The 18,676-nt window shown below is 42.7% G+C and overlaps 1 long non-coding RNA gene across 1 annotated transcript; it reads left to right on the top strand.

Annotated features, from left to right (window-relative positions):
- On the top strand, positions 391-7,115 carry LOC102167084. The gene is made up of 3 exons (XR_002336152.1): positions 391-851; positions 2,281-2,543; positions 6,294-7,115. It is a non-coding gene; the product is annotated as an uncharacterized LOC102167084 (long non-coding RNA).

The following is an 18,676-nucleotide window of genomic DNA, read 5'->3' as shown; positions in this document are numbered from 1 at the left end:
GTTTTCAGAGTCTGCTACTCTTTTTTAACTTCTATCTTTCGTGTGTCCCATTATATGTGATGCCCTACAAAGAACCATCCTATTTCTCTTTCCTTCATGTCATTTTTGACCTTCTGTCTGCCTGCTCTTTTTTTTGTTTTTGTTTTTGCTTTCTTTTTTTTTTTTTTTTTTAGAGCTGCATTTGCAGCATATGGAAGTTCCCAGGCTAGGGGTCAAATTGGAGCTACAGCTGCTGACCTATGCCACAGCCACAGCAAAGCCAGATCTGAGCTGAATCTGCAACCTATACTGCAGCTTATGACAATGCTGGATCCTTAACCTACTGAGTGAGGCTAGGGATTGAACCCGCATCCTCATGGATACTAGTCGGGCATAATCCACTGAGTCACAACAGGAACTCTCACATATCCATTCTCTTTCAGACTCCTTTCCCATATGGATTATCATGGACTTTTGGGTAGCATTCTCTGTGCTATACATGCCTGTATCGTTGAGCATCCCCCATGCCTGTATCGTTGAGCAACTAACCTCCTTTGTACTTGAATTTTAGGACCACAGCACCTTGGTAAATGCTTTCCACTGTGCTTCTAATCTCCAAGAGACCAGCTTCTCCAAATTGCAGTAAAAGCATCCATGAATGGGAGCATTTGCGAAATTATTCCAGTTAACCAGAACCCTAGTTATTTTATTCATCATTGCCAAAACCTTCCAATGTGTGTCAACTCATCCTCTGGTCTAGAGTTTACAGCCAATGGAATATACATGGATCTTCCTTGCATTCTTCTCTGTTGGATGCTGTAGATGATGCAGAAATGGCAAAGTGCACCAATAACTTATGTTGACATGGTTTGGTGAGTAAAGCTCTGGTAGGAGCTTAGCTTTCATTATTTTTCTTTGTCAGCTAGTACAGGGAATACAGAAAATGGTCATTATTGTGGCTTTGGTAAAACACATCTAATGAAGTTGTGATTTAAGGAAGTGGCTTGCATCTTCTCCCAAGTAGCCTGTTGATCTTCTCATTATGCTAGTGAAAGAGAAAGAGGGATGTAAGAATGACTCAGTTTCTACCTCAGATTCATGGTGACACCATTAAAAGACGAGACCACTCCAGAAGTCTGTGCCAGGAGCAGGTGGGAGCAGTATTTGCTTAGGATGAGCTCTGTGGGTACCTGCAATGACGTCATGGGAGCTCAGGGCCAGGGAAACATTTCCATGGGGCATTCGGTGGGGACGTTGGGTAGAAATAAATCATGTTCCCCATCTTGTGTTAGAAATGGATCTTTCACAAATATTCAGAGGGTTTGTGTCACATTCAGAGCATTCTATTCTATTTTATTTTATTTTATTTGGCTTTTTTAAAAAATACTTCCATATGCACCTGAGGCATATGGAAGTTCCCAAGCTAGGGGTTGAATCAGAGCTGCAGCTGCTGGCCTACGTCATAGCCACAGCAACATGGGACCTGAGCTGTGTCTGCAACCTAAACCATAGCTCACGGTAATACCAGGTCCTTAATCTACCAAGTGAGGCCTGGGATCCAACCTGCATCCTCATGGATACTAGTTGAGTTTGTTACTGCTAAGGCACAAAGGGCATTTTTATGATGACTAAGCCTTTTTATAACCCACCTGTGCCACCAAGAGGCCATAATAGCCCAGTTGGGGGTGTGGCCAAGGAAAAGATGCCTTGCAAGGTCTACTCTCCTTGTGATGTAACTGAGATTCGTATTTGTAAGTTCCAGCAGTTTCTAGTGCCGAAAAGCAAAATGACTAGAAAATTTCATTATCTGGAAGCTATGGACATTCTACAGCTTTGGCTTCTGATGAGAAAGGAATTTAGTGGGAGAGTTTTCCTCTTTCTGCGGCTCTACTTAGTTGATTATTTCACCTTTAAGAAATGGAAGGGGAGTATCGTGGTCTGAATAATTTGCAAGGCCTCACTCTTAGGTGCAGTGAAAAATTTTCAGGACACTATCAGCGTAAGTAATTAAAAAAATAACTGGCAACACCCCAGCAGCTGTGAGAGCAATTTCTAATCATGTAGAAATTTCAGGATCCCTCTGAATGCCAAGTGACAGCTTTCTGGTCATTCCTGCAAATAGAGCTTCCACATGAACGTTTTGTGTCCCACACTCCAGCTACTTTAATCCTTTAAGGCCTCCTACCCCGGCTCCTCTTCAGTCCTTTAACAGCTAACTTCCACTTTCAGGAAAAATGCCTCTACAGAGGTCCCTGTGGCTGAGACTTGCTCTTTGCTCACCAAACCCATTTTATCTTCCAGGGTGTTCAGCTCAACGGCATCCCCAGCCCACCAGCTTGCAGGGGGAGTCACGTGAGTTGTGCTGGAGGAAGTGATACATGCAGCTCGAGGGGGACCTGGAAGGAAATCATCCTGTTCCTTTCAATACACCTCCTCTTCCCTACTCTTTGCAGTTGGATGATACCAGAGCAAACATGTATTGAAGACAGAACAGACAAGCATGAAGGAACCTGGATCCCCTGAGTCACTGTGGGAGGTGCGCCCTCTAATTAGGACTTGGCCTAGTGAGTAATAAACGTCTATTGTGTTAGACCACTTGGAATCAGGGGTTATTTCTTAGAGGTTTTAGCTTGTCCTGGCTTATACACGGAGCTGCTCACTCCACTGTCAATGGGAGCATTCATTATTCATCAGCTAATCTCTAAAGCAGGTGACTCACAGTTCACTTAACATGAGGGAAAGTCCTGAACCAATGGGATTGGGGAGAATGACAAAGACACTTTTGTTCCTGGGATGTTTGATTTCCTTTTTTCTGAGGCCACTGGATGAGACAGGAACGGTGAAAGCCCCTGGATGAGGTCGTTTAAGTACAATGCATTTTAGAGGGAAGGAGAAGGGCCTGGCTAGTCAGTTCAGGTGCAGCGATGCACACAGTGTGCTATGTTCTCTTGCCAAGTGCAGCACAAGTGACGTGGTATTAATTATAGTTGATGGGCTGGAATTTGTGAATTTTTAAAACTTATTATTCTGGTATAATTACAGACTCAGAGGAAACTAAGAAATGTGCAAAGAGGTTCCATGAGCCTCTTGACCAATCTTCCTACCCCTGGGGTCGATATCTTATGGAACGATATCAAAACCAGGACACTAACGCTGGTACAATCTACAGAGCAGATTCAGGTTTCACCAGTTATACCTGCACTTATCTGTGGGCATGTCTGGTGTGTGTGTATGTGTGTGTGTGTGCTTGCATGCATTACATCACAAGTATAGCTTATGTAACTACCATTCGTAAGTAATTAAGACGTAGAACTGTACCAGTACCACAAAGCTCCTTCCTGCTCACTTCTTCTAACTACACCCACCTTCAATCCTTAGTATTCTTCCCTCTACTAATCTTTAACCCTTGAGAACCAATAATTTGTTCTCCATATCCACTAATGTTCTGTTATTTTGAGACTAATATACAAATGGAATCGTATAGTAATTGACTTTTTCGAGACTGATTTTTGTCACCTAGCGTAATTCCCTTGAGGTTCATCCAAGATGTGTGTATTCATAGTTTATCCTTTTCATTGCTGAGTAGTAGTCCACGGTGTACATACACCACAGATTGTTTATCCTTCCATTAACTCACTGAAGGAATTTTTGGCTATTATGAATAAAGCTGCTATTTATGGCTTTTGTGTGAACATAGGTTTTAATTTCCCTTGAATAAATGCCCCAAAGTGCAATTGTTGGGTCATATGGTAAGGTACATTTTTAGTTTTAGAGGAAACTGCCAAACTGTATTCCAGAGTGGCTGTACCATTTTATATTCCCACCACCAAGGAAGGAGTGAACCTTGTCAGCATTCCGTGTTATCACCATTTTTAATTTCAGCAATTCAGACAGGTGTGTAATGATATTTCCATTATGTTTTTAATTTGCCTTTTTCTAATAGTTAATGATTTTAAACTTTTTTGGAGTATTTATTTACTACTTGGAGTATCTGTATTTTCTCTTTGGTGAAATATCTGTTCATGTCTTGGCCCATTGTCTTTATTTTATTTTTTTGGTCTTTTTTTTTTTTTTTTTTTGTCCTTTTCTAGGGCCGCACCACTAGTGGTCTATGGAGATTCCCAGGCTAGGGGTCTAATCAGAGCTGTAGCCACCAGCCTACACCACAGCCACAGCAATGCCAGAGCCTCAATCCACTGAGCCAGGCCAGGGATCGAACCTGCAATAGGAACCTCATGGTTCCTAGTCAGATTCGTTTCTGCTGCACCATGATGGGAACTCCTGTGGAAATGCTTTTTGAATATAAATGAGGTCAGTCATACCACCCATGATATTACCTTAGTTCTGTTTTCACAAACTTTCTTGAATGAGAGATGGGGGACAGCCTGGATGTACAGCTATTGTATCTAGCTATGTACCCATGTGTCAATACAACTTTGTGTCAGGCATGGGGAGGGTCTTAAACCAGCAGCCACAGGTGATTCTGGCTTGAATACATGTTTGTCCCACACAGTGGTTGTTTATTTATTTATTTTTTCATTTGAGCCAACTCTAAGAAAAGTAACAATTTCATGTATAAATGTAAATTTATGGATTCAGTTCAAAAATCAGAAGATTCAGTATGATCGAGCCACATTCCTCCTAGACGACTGTGTTCTTGAGTTGAAGTGTTTTTTGCATGAATCGTAACCCTTTCCGGGTCATGACAATCCCTGTGGACTCCTCCACCTGGAGAGGGGGAGGCCTTCTCAGGGTCACTTCCCCTCTTTATTGTTTTCCCAGCAGGCATTGTCGTTTCAGTTGTCCAGGGCTTATTCCTCTATGGAGCTCTTTTCATTCACTTTAGATCATTGTATTTGTGGCCTCTTTACGTTTCTCTTCTTGGCTTGTGGTTCTTTCCTTTCCTTCAATCCCTCCCCCTCCTTTGCTCTGTCTTTTTCAGGTTATTGATTTAAATCCACTTTCAACAGTGATTGGCACTAAAATGTCCCCTGAGAGTGGCCTGTCTGGGGGTTCCTAGGTCCGGTGGGATCTTTACCTCGTGGGACCTCCGGCCAAGGGCCTGGCATGGAGCACTTGGCTTTTGTGACTTACTTACACAGCCAGTTGTGTGTGTCAGTTTCCAGTGTAGAGACCGTGGTCGGGTGTGGAGACTGCTCACTGGGTCCTTGGTTTTAAAGGACCGTCATTATTAAATCTCTCTTTCCCTTGTGGAGCCCCTGAGCTCAGTCACAGAAGCATAGGTGGTGGCATCTCAACTATAATTATTCCAAGGAACACTTGGAGTCATTTGAGGGGAGAAAAAAAAGGCTTTCAACCAAGGTGTGACTCATGGCATCCTGGAGAGAGAAGGCCAAGAGAAAGTAATGCCAAAGGATGGGAAATGTCAAAAGCTTCTGGGAAAACCTAGGTCAGAGAACAGCAGACCTGGCCTCCAAGGCCTTCCCTCCAATCCCACAAATCACTTTTCATTTCCAAAGAAACGATGAGAACCGTCTTGAGCACACGATGGCAGTCTTAACGTCTGCTTGGCTCCCCACGGCTGTCTGGAGAAAAGGGATAGGAAACAGAGTAGGAACTAAACTGCTTGTGTTGCTGAGAAATACTGAAAAATAAATAGCAATCAAGAAGGATGATGAGGGAAGGAAAGAGACGAGAATAAACACAAGGGTTTATTTTCGTGCCGCATTTGGCTTTGTTTTACAAGTGGCTCCACTCATCATCTTGAGTCTGCTAAATACACGTGGGCTCGGGTCTCATGTATGTGTTCTGGCTCTTCTAGAGGAAAGACTCCAGGCAAGTACAGGGGATGAAGAAGAGGGTGGAGACCTTACATGTCAGGGAGGAGGCAGGCAAAGGGGCCTGGTCCTGGGATGGAGGGGGTCCTGGGCTAGATGATGACGACCTCTTTTCAACGTTCTTATGAAAATAAGGAGGAGTTCTCCTTGTGGCTCAGTGAGTTACAAACCCAACTAGTATCCATGAGGATGCAGGTTCGATCCCTGGCCTCGCTCAGTGGGTGGAGGATCTGATGTTGCTGTGAGCTGTGGGGTAGCTTGCAGTCGCGGCTCGGATTCTATGTTGCTGTGGCTGTGGGGTAGGCCAGCAGCTGCAGCTCTGATTCAACCCCTGGGAGCTTCCATTTGCCAGAGGTGCGGCCCTAAAAAGAAAAGAAAAGAAAGAAGTGAGAAATAACTTCTTTATGCAAAGAAATATGCCAAACACTTGCAAGCATTTAGATGGGGTACCACTCATAGGTGGATATTAAAAAGAGGAGTGTAAGACCCTCTCTTTCCCTCTCTTTCGACCTATAGCCACTGAAATCCGAAATGAAGTGAAAAAGAACTGCTCTGGAACTCCCTCCTTTCTGCCAAGAAAATCATCTCCCAAGACGAAAGGATGAAAGAAGAGGAAAGTCTTACTTACCAAGAAACTCTCTGGCATTCGCTAACGAGATGCTCAAGACAGCACAGGCGGCATGGAGAACGCTTGGTCCTTACAGCCAGCCCAGAACTGTGTCAAAACCCCCAAGGCAAAGGAAGCCAGCAGGCTGCTGCTTCTGGGCTGAGTTGTGACCATTCTGTGCCTGGCCACTTCTTCTTCTCTCTGCTTCAGAGGCAGAGAAGTGGCTTCTCCGATGACGGCTGTTTCTTCCATCCTGCAAAGTGTGGGCTTCCTCAACATGTTCAGTCCCTGTTGAAGTGATGCGCTGCCTCTGTGGTGGGACTTTTTTCAAGTACAAAATGAGGTTCATAAAAGCACTGCCGCCACTTTGGGAGGTGATGTTCCTCACATGAAGAAAGTTTCAGACTTAAAGTTTCAGACACTCAAAAACAACATCTGATTTCTCATCCAAGAACCTTGTGAGATGGCGGATGTGTGAGAACATCATCCCCGCTGGTGAAATGTGAAGTCGCAGGCACAGAAAGGCAAGTTGAGAACTTAAAAACCACACTAGGTGTTCGCTCCATAAACAATCTTGTGATCTTTCCTTGAATATCCTTTGTTCAGTTATTTAGAGAACAAAGAGTTCAGAGGATGCTGGAGAAACAGAACCAAAGACTGTGCGGCTGATAATATCTTTGGGGTTGTGAGATTACAGGGGATGGAGGTCCCCTCCTAATCTAAAAGTATTGAGTGGCAAATTTTTTTCTAGTTGAAGGTAAAAAGAATTGATTTTTTTATTTTTATTTTTATTTTTTTATTTTTTAAATTAATTTATTATTTTTTTGTCTTTTCTAGGGCCACTCCCGCGGCATATGAAGGTTCCCAGGCTAGGGGTCTAATCGGAGCTGTAACCGCCGGCCTACTCCACAGCCACAGCAACTCGGGATCTGAGCCACATCTGCTACCTACACCACAGCTCAGGGCAACACTGGATCATTAACCCACTGAGCAAGGCAAGGGATTGAACCTGCAACCTCATGGTTCTTGGTGAGATTCGTTAACCACTGCGCCAGGACAGGAACTCCAAGAACTGATTTTTTAAAACTGAGTTTTAAGGATCTGGTAACACTCTTTGAAGATCTTTAGAGATATCTTGGAGTGCAGAAAACCCAGGATTAGCTTTACTCTCAGAAGTTGAATTATCCACGGGGGACAGAATCTTCTCTTCTACTTTGCATACTTGTGAGGATAAGAGGAGATGGGAACAAGGGAACTTCTTCCATCTCCAGGAGCCTCTCTCTCTCTCTCTCTCTTTTTTTTTTTTTCAGAGCCACACCCATAGCATATGGAGGTTCCCAGGCTAGGGGTCTAATGGAAGCTGTAGCCGCCAGCCTACGCCACAGCCACAGCAGCGTGGGATCTGAGCTGCCTCTGCGACCTACACCACAGCTCACAGCAATGCTGGATCCTTAACCCACTGAGGGAGGCCAGGGATTGAACCAGAGTCCTCATGGATGCTAGCTGGGTTCATTAACTGCTGAGCCATGCTGGAAACTCCAGGACCCTCTCTCTTAATCTACCAGAAATCTTACTCTGTGCACAGGTGAAGTCCTCCGGCGGTAGAGAAGGTACACTGGAGCTGTTGAAAGGCAACAGAGTAAAAGCAAAAGCTGCAGTTTCTATAAAGGGCCTTCTCCAAGGCCTCTGACACAAAAGAGTACATTATTGTAAGGCACGAGGTCAGTAAACTGACCTTGAAAATCCTTTCAGAGAGAGGAACCAGGGAGTTCCCTTCGTGGCACAGCAGAAATGAATCCGACTAGTATCCATGAGGATGCAGGTTTGATCCCTGGCCTTGCTCAGTGGCCTGGGGAATCCAACATTGCCGTGAGCTGTGGTGTAGGTTGCAGACACGGCTTGCATCCCTCACAGCATAGGCTGGCAGCTGCAGCTCTGATTCGATCCATAGCCTGGGAACATCTATGTGCTGTGAGTGCAGCCCTACAAAGCATAAAAAAAAAAAACCAAAAAAACAAACAAAAAAAACAACTACATAGGGACAAACAGACTCTCAAGAACAGGTAGATTTTGTTCTACAGAATAAACTATTTTCTGTTTTCTCTTTCCTGGGATGACCTCAGAAGTGCAATTATGATACAGGTTTTGTGTTGGTAAGGCTTTCTATTTATCAGATTCACGACAGAGCTGTTCTAAGGTAGTATATGCCAAGGGCTAGGGTCCCCTGGTAGAAGGAAGGAAGCATAATAGGAGATGTACAGGCAGGATATAACTTGGAAAAGTTTCAGGTCTTGGCAGGAACCACCAAACTACTCCTTTAGACTGGCTGCTGCTTTGCCAAGCATGGACGGGCCATAGGGCAGACTCTGATCAGAGCAAAAGGGAGTAGTAAGAAAGCAGTCACCATATTCTCTTGGAGCCTAGACTTGGGGGCAAGAGGCCAGTGGACACAGTTGGTGCTAATTCTGCAGGGAGAGTAGAAGAAAGGTGTGGGCAGTGACCACCACTCCAGCGGCATGTGGTTCCACCCACAGGCCATGCTGTTTCCAACATCCTCAGGGTCATCTCTTCTGGAGAAATCAAGTGCATCTTTTAAGATTCAGCTCAAGGGTCACTGCCTCCCTGAAGCCTTACCTGTATCTGTGAAGGGGCATTCTGTCCCTCTCGTGTCTCCTATTGCTCCCAGCATATCTTCAGTCTTAAATCACGTTAATTGAAATGATCTCCTTTGCTCGTCTTCCCATAGGACAACAAAGCTCTTAGAACACAGGGATTGTGACTTATATCTCTTTATATTTCTAGCGCTAAGCAGTATCTATCATTGAAAAGAATTGAAGGTCTGATGGCTAAGGACCCACCATTCCCAAATATCCCCCTTGCAGTCAGGGTATGAGAGCTGGTGTTGGTAGCTCTCCACTGGCTTATAGATGCTGCTGGTTGTAAGGTGGTCTCGGAGGGCCTTCAAAAGTTCCAAGCTTATTTGTCTTTCTCTTTCTGAGTTACTTCACTTAGTATGAGACTCTCTAGTTGCATCCATGTTGCTGCAGATGGCATTATTTTGTTCTTTTTTATGGCCGAGTAGTATCCCATTGTATAGAGAAGCCACATCTTCTGAATCCATTCATCTGTAGATGGACAATTGCATTGTTTCCATGTCTTGGGTATTGTGAATAGTGCTGCAATGATATCATTTATACACGGAATCTAAAATAGGGCACAAATGAACTTATCTACAAAAGAGAAACAGACATAAAGAACAGACTTCTCTGGAGTTCCCATCTTGATGCAGCGGAAGTGAATCCGACTAGGAACCATGAGGTTGAGGGTTTGATCCCTGGCCTCGCTCAGTGGGTTAAGCATCCAGCATTGCCAGGAGCTGTGGTGTAGGTCTCAGACATGGCTCGGATCTGGTGTTGCTTTGGCTGTGGTATAGGCCGGCGGCTACAGCTCTGATTCAACCCCTAGCCTGGGAACCTCCACATGCTGTGGATGTGGCCCTAAAAGGACAAAAGATTAAAAAAAAAAAAAAAAAAAGAACAGGCTTCTCTTTGCCAAGGGGGAGTGGGGAGGGAGTGGGATGGACTGGGCGTTTGGGGTGAGTAGATGCAAACTATCACATTTAGAATGGATAAGCAATAGGATCCTACTGGGTAGCACAGGGAAGTATATCCAAACTCTTGAGATAGAACATGATGGAAAATAATTTGAGAAAACGAATGTATATATATGTATAACTGGGTGACTTTGCTGTACAGAAGAAATTGGCACAACACTGTAAATCAACTATAATAAAAATTTGAGTTCCTGTCATTGCTCAGTGGTTAATGAACCTGACTAGTAACCATGAGGTTGCAGGTTCGCTACCTGGCCTTGCTCAGTCGATTAAGGATCTGGCATAGCCGGGAGCTGTGGTGTAGGTCTCAGATATGGCTTGGATCTGATGTTGCTGTGGCTGTGGTGGAGGCTGGCAGCTGCAGCTCCGATTCGACCTCTAGCCTGGGAACCTCCATATGCCGTGGGTGCGGCCCTCAAAAGGCAAAAAAAAAAAAAAAAAAAAAAAAATCCAAGGTTATATAAAATATTGCCTTCACAAGCAATAAGCGATTATTGCTGTTCATATCATTACAGAAGTTACCCATTTGTTGGAGAGCAATCACTTTACTGATGGACGATTAATTAATGAATTATGAGATACTGGTAAGGATCTGCAAAGAGAAATGTAAGAGACACAGAGAAGATTTCGTGGCCAGTGAAAATAAGGTAGCTATACTTCCATTTCTTTCTCATAAAATTCTAGAATATTGGTACAGAAAGGGACCAATGTGGTATCCGAGCTGCGTCTGCGACGTACACCACAGCTCATGGCAATGTCAGATCCTTAACCCACTGAGCAAGGCCAGGGACTGAACCCACATCCTCATGGATACTAGTCGGGGTTGTTAACCACTGAACCACTAAGGGAACTCTAATGATCAAAATTCAGAGCTATGCTCAGAGATAAAAATTACAGCAGTAGAGTTTGCCCCTTAGGGTATTATGCATCTATTTAATAATGAAGTCCTGTGTAAGAGGCTGACTTTAGAGTTGGCTGGAGGGAGCCACATGGCAGAAAGACTGTCTTTCCTCATGGACAGAAAGAGAAGGTGTCAAGGTGTTACCTGAAGTTCCAATTGTCTATTACATTCTGTTTTAACAAAGATTATATAGTCAGGAAACGTCTAGACTGTATCTTACTGAGGTTCTATTTAAGAAACAACAACAAATGCTATTAATTGGCCCCCAGTGTCTGTTCTCCTTCTCTTCTCCTGAGTGACAGAACCTCCCTTTTCAAAGTTCTCAGGACATTTGATCAGATGCAGTTAAGTGATTATGTTTCCCAGCCTCCTTTGCAGAAAAGGGATGGCCACTTGGCTAAGTTCTTAGCAGAGAAATGTTAAGTGGGAGTGATATACAACTTCCACATCATTTCCTTAGAAAGAAATTATTTGCCTTCTATTTCCAGCACAGCATTTGAGCCTCACAAAGAGAATCTCTAATTAGAAAGGTGTGTCAGGCAACCCTGGTTCAGCCAGATTCTGCCGCCTTGATCCTCTTTTCTTTTGGGGTGCTTCCAGTTCAGTCAGGGAGGGAATCGTTGTCCTGGATGGTGCTTGGATCTTATAGGGGTCCCTAGGGTTTAGTGGATGGGGAGGGAAGGACACTCACCACAGACCCATGGGCTCCCACAAGACTGACCTGGCTGCAGCACTAGATAGAGCTCATCCTGGCTGAGGAGGGGATGTTGAGAAGATTGTTATGGATCTAGACTTCAGGGAACAAATTTCTGTTTTGAGAAAAAAAAATAGATGACATTCTTTGACTATCTGCCTCTTAAAGAGAGTATTGATTTGAGAGAGAAGGAAAGCTCTAAAATATAAAATTCTGACCACAGAGGCATGAATGGTCCCCACGAGGAAGAAATGAGACTTTATGTAACTAGGCTGTGGATTTTGATGTGGAACAAGATGGAAGGGAGGTATATAGCCACGTTTTGAACACAGCAAAGCTTTACCAATCTGTGAAAAACATGGCAGAAGGACTGAAGCCCAGAACCCATGAGGGCTGTTAAAAAAAAAGCCCAAAAAGTACAGAGAGCGGCAAAAGAGGACTATTTGAATCAGGCTTAGAGTAAGAAGAAGAATGAAGAGATAAGCTCAGAGCTGGGGCAGATGGTGAGATTTTAACCGATCATAGAGACAACACAGTATTATTCACCTGCTATTCTGTGTCCTTCTCTGGTTAAGAAAAAAGGATCTTTACGTTAGACATGGTAGAGGTAACGTGATTAACAAGGATTTGACATCTTAGTTATGGGAAACCTGAAAGAGCTATCATCACATTTTTTAACATGGTATTTTTATTTTTTTATTCTATTTATTTTATTTTATTTTGTCTTTTTGCCTTTTCTAGGGCTGCTCCCTTGGCATATGGAGGTTCCCAGGCTAGAGGTCTAATTGGAGCTGTAGCCGCCGGCCTACACCACAGCCACAGCAACGCTGGATCCTCAACCCACTGAGCAAGGCAGGGATCGAACCCTCAGCCTCATGGTTCCTAGTCGGATTCGTTAACCACTGAGCCACAACGGGAACTCCATATTTTTTAACATAATATTTTTAAATGGCTGCAAAGATGATCAAGGTCACTGCTGGGCTTACTTATGTGACCAAGGAACAACTCACAGTAATACTTGGGCAGAGATGGCACACGGAAGAAAAGACTAGACAAATAAGAGAATTCCTGCCCTCGAAGAGTTGATGGTAGTTGCATGACTAACAGAATCTGTACAATGTGTATCACTCATCTGCTGATTAAGGAGGGTTGCTGGGAGTGTTCAAGCTTACCTAGAATTGTATCCCCTCACAGAGAAGATTTCTGCAAGTGACTGAGACGTTGTGCCTGCCAGTGGATCTCTTTTTGTCTTTTTTGGGGGGGTCACACCTGCGGCATATGGAGGTTCCCAGGCTAAGGGTCCAGTCGGAGCCATAGCAGCTGGCCTACACCACAGCCACAGCAGTGCAGGATCCAAGCCTCATTTGCCACCTACACCACAGCTCACAGCAATGCGGGATTCTTAACCCACTGAGTGAGGCCAGGGATCAAACCTGTGTCCTCATGGATGCTAGTCAGGTTTGTTAACTGCTGAGCCACGATGGGAACTCCTGCCAGTGGATCTCAAACTTGTTTGACTTCGAATCACAATAAGAAATATGTTTACCACAAGATCCAGTGCAGCCAATAATGAACATTTCATGGAATAATAATACTCCCTTTGGATGTTTGATATACCGTGGTATTTTCTTTTCTAGTACAGTTGAGTCTCTTTCACTAGAAATATCCTCATCACAACCCACTAAACTGATTTCTTAATGGGTTGTGACTTCAGCTGGGAGAACTTTTCAGTTAATTATCTGTCGAGGTCTGATATAATTGAATGCTTATACCTTTTTAACGTTAAGGGTTTTATGGCTAGAAACAGTGCTCTTTGCACGGACTGTACTTGTCCATTGAGTTGCAAGCAGGAACACGACTGCCTCAATAAATCTGGGCTGGGTGGCACAGAAAAGATAGTCCATGACTGTTTATTGAGGAATAAGTAAACTCTCTTGTAAAAAAAAAAAAAATGGAGTTCTCTGATGGCGTGATAAGATAGCTCTTGATAACATAGGACAACGCAGGGGCAGAAAGGGTGTTGATATAAGACTATTGACATAGACTTGGAAAACAGTCTAGAGTTTACCACGAGACCTAGTCAGATAGACGGTGCAAACTTAAGCTTTTAGGGTCACCCAGTTATACGTTGACTTCAATTTCCTGGGGCTCTGTCCACTTTTCTCCATATGCTCTTCCCTTGAGACGTTTGGGAAAGCTCCCTAAGTGTGTTGACTTAGTGTGTGTTAAGTGTACAACTAAGAGTTAAAAGTGGAAGGTTTGGACACAGGGAAAAAGGAAGTGGGATGAGGTCATGGGTGTGACTGGCGGGGCAGCGTGGAGTTCACGGTCTCTGTGGGCAGAGACGGGAAAACGTGAGACCCTAACTCAGCGTTGGCGTGGGTGAGGTAGACAAGAGTTTGGCAACTTTCTGACAACAAAAGGGGAGTTTGGGGTGAAAGGGCATGTGCTAATCCTATGGGCCTCTGGCTCCAGCGTTAGGGGCCTCTGATACCCAATAATTCCCATTTATGGAGGCCACGGTACCTGAAATTCCTTTGGGTTTTGTCTTCGCCCTAGTGTTTTCTACTAACATACAGACATTCTTGGGAGAGTGAAATATCCAGTGGCAAACATTATTTAGGTTGTAAACATGCTGTAGATTCAGTCCTTTCCACCAAAGGGAGGGGACTCTAGCAAGAAGGTAATACAGGATCTGAGGGGAAAAGAGGCACCAAAGGGGAAAAAGTGAAAAAGGAAAGAAGGCAGGTGATGAGTAAAGAGATGACTAGTGCCAGAGAAATATTTCACAGGTTTTCTGATCTGTCCTCTTCTTCCAGTGAAGAGCATCCCTGAACTTTTGAGGTTACCAATATTACTTTTGGCGTCAAAAATTCTCTGCCTTTCTCCTTAGGCACACACCAACAAAACACATTCATTCACAAACATTGGCTTTCTTTGTAGGATCAGGCGCTATATTGCCGTGCAACTTGCATCATTCACTTAATATACTATGGCCATGCCTTCAGGTTGATGTTGATAGTTATAACATCCTAATTAAGTGTATAATATTATAAAGAATGAAAGTATTGTAATTTACCAAATTTCTCTGCTCTTAATGGGCATTTAGGCTATTTTAGGGTGTAGGCCACTATCTCGTCTATCTTTCTTTTCTTTTTTCTTTTTTTTCCTGCTTTTTAGGGTTACACCCATGGCATATGGAGGTTCCCAGGCTAGGGATCCAATCGGAGCTACAGCTGCCAGCCTACGCCACAGCTCACGGCAACGCCAGATCCTTAACCCACCGAGCAAGGCCAGGGATTGAACCTGCAACCTCAACGTTCCTAGTCGGATTCGTTTCCACTGCGCCATGATGGGAATTCCCTCTTCTATCTTTTAAACTTTTTTTTTTTTCAAAAATGTACAAACTACAACAAAGTAGTTTCCCCTAACAGTAGAACATTACTGAATCTGAGTTTATTTTTCAAAATCCTCAAACTTTATAACTGCTTCCTTAGAGATTCAATCAAACTTCAGTGGGAACAAGAAACTGATGCTGAGACATGTAGGACAGTGTTTCTTTCTTGCTTTAAAACAGAGCTCCGTGGGAGTTCCCACTGCGGCTCAGTGGGTTAAGGACCTGACATTGTCTCTCTGAGGATGCAGGCTTAATCCCTGGCCTGCTTCAGTCGGTTAAAGATCCAGCGTTGCTTTAAGCTGTTCATTAGGTCGCAGGTTTGGCTTGGATCTGGCTTTGCTGTGGCTGCGGCGTAGGTGAGCAGCTGCAGCTCTGATTTGGACCCCTAGCCTGGGAACTCCCATTTGCCACAGGTGTGGCCATAAAAAGAAAACAAAAACTTTACAAAGGAAGTTCCCTGTGGCACAGTGGGTTAAGGACCTAGCTGTGGATTTGAGTGTGATATGATTATCACACTCCCTCTTACCCCAACCCCCTCTTTTGCTGTTCACCAGCTGTGGCACAGGTTGCAACTGTGGCATGGGTTTGATTCCTGGTGCAGGAACTTCCACGTGTCATGGGTGTGGCCAAAAATAAAAATAAAAATAGCTTTATGGAGGTGTAATTGACATATAATAAACTGCATATATTTAAACCTACAATTTGATAATATTGAAACCATCACCACAGTGAAGATAAGGAATGCATCCATCATCCTCAAAACTTCCTTATGCCTCTGTGTCATTCCTCCTTCTGGTTCTTGCCGGCCCACACCTTGCATGTTCACTGCAAATCACTGATTTACTTTATGTCATCATAGTCTATGTTTTCTACAGTTTCATAAAAACAGGCTATCACAGGATATTCTCTTTTTTCCTGGCTTCTTTCACGTAGCATAATTATTCTGAGATGCAGCCATATCGTTGCAGGTATCAGTAGTTCATTGCTCTTCATTGCTGAGTAGTGTTTCATTGCATAGATAAGCCATGAATGTATTTATTCATTTGCCTATTGATGAACATTTGAATTATTTCCAGTTTGGGGCTTTGGGGCGATATAAAAAAAGCTGTGTGAATACTTTCTGCACTCACGTTAAGTCTTTGTGTGGACATTTCTCTTGGGTAAATGCATGGAAACAGAGTGGCTGGATCACATGGCAGGTGTACGCTTCACTTTTTAAAGGAACAGTTCTACTTTTCCAAAGTAGTTGTGTCATTTTACACGCTCATCGGCAGTGTATGAGAGTTCCAGTTGCTTCTTATTCTGAGCAACACTTGATGTGGTGTCATTTTAATTTTAGCCATTTCAATCGGTATGGAGATATCCCATTATGTTTTTTTTTTTTTTTCTTTTATGGCTGCACCTGCAGCATATGGAAGTTCCCAGGCTGGGGTCAAATTGGAGCTACAGCTGCCGGCCTACACTACAGGTGCAGCAATGCCAGATCCTTAACCCACTGAGCAGGGTCAGGGATCAAACTTGTATCCTCATGGATCCGAGTCAGGTTTGTTAACTGCTGAGCCATGAAGGGAACTCCCCATTATAGTTTTAATTTGCATTTTCCCAATGACTAATGAGGTTGAACATCTTTTCATGTGCTTATTTGCCACCTGTATAGCTTCTTTGGTAGATTATATACTGAAATTATTTGCACACTTTTTCAGTTGTTCATTATTATCGAGTTTTGAGAGTTCTTTATAAACTCTCTACAAGCCTTTTATGATTTGCAAATAGGTCTCCCAGCTTTTGGTTTTTCTTATTTTCTTAAAAATGTCTTTTGAAGAGCAGAAATTATTAATTTCCATAAAATCCAGTTTATCCATTTTACTTTTATTTATTGAGCTTTATCTCTAAGTATTTTATTTTTATGCTATTGTAATTAGTATTATTTAAAATTTTAAATCCTGGGAGTTCCTGTTGTGGCTCAGTAGAAACAAATCCGACTAGCATCCATGAGGATGTGGGTTTGATCCCTGGCCTCTCTCAGTGGGTTAAGGATCTGGTGTTGCCATGAGCTGGGGTGTAGGTCACAGACGTGGCTTGGTTCCCTAGCCTGGGACTTCCATATGCTGTGTGCGGCCCTAAAAAGCAGAAAAAAAAAGTTTAATTCCTGATTTTTTTTTGTTACTAGGATATAGATACAACTAACTTGTCAATATTTAACTTGAATCCTGCATCCTTGATAACTCACTTATTAGTATGAGTAGCTTTTTTGTAGATTCTATTGGATTTTCTACGTAGGAGATCATGTTGTTTGTTTGCAAATGTACTTTTATTCTTCTTTTCCAATCTGTTTATATATTTCTTATTGTACTGACTAGAATCTCCAGTACAGTGCTGGATAGAAACTGTGAAAGTGGGTATCCTTGTCTCCTTGATATTTAGGAAAAAGCATTCTGTCTTCACTTTAAGCATTACATTAGCTGTAGGCTTTTTTGTAGATCCTATTTATGATTGAGGGTATTACCTTTTATTTCTAGTTTGCCAAGAGTTTTCAGGAATAGATGATCACATAATTTTAGATTTTTGTTTGTAACTAAGGCAAATCACATTGATGCATTTTAAATATTAACCTAAAATGCATTCCCTTGGTCATGGCGTTTTTGGATGTATGAGGTTGCGTTGGATTCAATTTGATGAAATGTTGTTAAGAATTTTAGCATTCGTATTCATGGGGGGATATTGATTTGCTGTTTTCTAATGATGTCTTTGTCTGGTTTTGGTATTAGACAATGCTTGGCCTCACAGAATGAGTTGGAAAGTGTTCCTTCCTCTTTATTTTCCTGGTATATTTTGGTACTATTCATTTTCTGGTATTATCTTTCCTTAATTATTTTGTACAATTCACCAGTGAAGCCATCTGGACCTGGAGTTTTTTTATGGGAAGATTTTAAACTATAAATTCAACTTCTGAAATAAATCCAGGACTATTTGGGTAGTCTGTTCCTTCTATGGTGAGGGTTTTTTTTGCTTGTTTTTTGGCCACATCTGCAGCACGTGGAAGTTCCTGAGTCCGGGATCAAACCCAAGCCACAGCTGTAACCAGAGTCCTAGCAGTGACAATGCCAGATCCTTAACCCACTGAGCCATGAGGGAACTCCTGGCTTTGCTAGCTTTCTCAAAAAAATACACTAATTTCATTTAAACTGTCAACTTTATCTGCATAGAGTTGTTCACAATATTGCCTTATTATTCCTTTAATATCAGTAGATTCTCTAGTGTTATAATTGCTCTCATTCCTGTTATTGATAATTTGTGTCTTCTCTCATTTATTCCTTGTCAGTCTGGCTAGAGGTTTATCAATTTTACTCATCTTCTCGAAGAATCAGCTTTTGGAATTGCTTTATTTTCCATTCTGATCTTTATTATTTCCTCACTTCTGTTTCCTTTGTGTTTCATTTGTTCTTCTTTTTCTGGTTTCTTAAGGTGGAAATTGAGGTCAGAGGTTAGAGATCTTTTTTCTTTTCAGATATAGGCATTTAGTGCGGTAAAAATTCCTCCTGAAAACTTGAAGCTGCTTTAGTGGTATCCCACGAATTCTTTTTTTTTTTTTTTTTTTAATGTGTTGAAATAGAGTTGATTTACAATGTTGTTATACAAATTTTTTTCTTTTTCTTTTCTTTCTTTTTTTTCTTTTTTTTTTTTTGT

The sequence above is a fragment of the Sus scrofa genome, chromosome 10, assembly GCF_000003025.6.
Source record: "Sus scrofa isolate TJ Tabasco breed Duroc chromosome 10, Sscrofa11.1, whole genome shotgun sequence".
NCBI classification, from domain to species: Eukaryota; Metazoa; Chordata; class Mammalia; order Artiodactyla; family Suidae; genus Sus; species Sus scrofa.
Note: the sequence above shows the minus strand (reverse complement) of the source record. Positions and strands in the feature narration are given on the sequence as shown.